This window comes from Penaeus monodon, chromosome 20 (genome assembly GCF_015228065.2).
Source record: "Penaeus monodon isolate SGIC_2016 chromosome 20, NSTDA_Pmon_1, whole genome shotgun sequence".
In the NCBI taxonomy this organism is placed as follows: domain Eukaryota; kingdom Metazoa; phylum Arthropoda; class Malacostraca; order Decapoda; family Penaeidae; genus Penaeus; species Penaeus monodon.
In genome coordinates this window covers 42,723,763-42,724,276 of record NC_051405.1, presented here as the reverse complement: position 1 = coordinate 42,724,276, position 514 = coordinate 42,723,763, and positions in this window count along the sequence as shown.

Here is a 514-nt window from a genome sequence, read left to right as displayed (position 1 = left end):
CTGGGGCTGCTGGCTGCTCTATTGTCTGGGCTATCGTGGTCTACAGGCGAAAGCAAAACAACTCTCTGGAAGCAACCAGGAAAGAGAGAAAGAGCCTGAGAGAAAAGAAGCCGAGAAAAGAATCAAGAAAACATGAGGAGACGAAACTAGAGAAAGGCCAAGAGAGAAGCCAAGAGACAAGCCAAGAGACAAGCCAAGAGAGAAGAATCCGAGGCAGAATCCGAGGCAGAATCCGAGGCAGAAATCCGAGGCAAAATCCGAGGCAGAATCCGAAGAAAGCATGGTCGTCGCTGAGCAGTCAGATGACGAGAAACCATAAATGTGAAAAAGAACAAAAAGACCAGAACGGCGAAGCGGATGAGTAAGAATAAGAGGAATACTGGGAAGAAGGGAAGGAATCCGCGTAGAAACCCAAAGACATCGATTTCTCTGTGCCTGTGAGATACAAGCACGCGCCAGAGGAATACACAGTGAAGATTCTGAAGAAGAATCCGCTATAGAATCAGTAATAGTT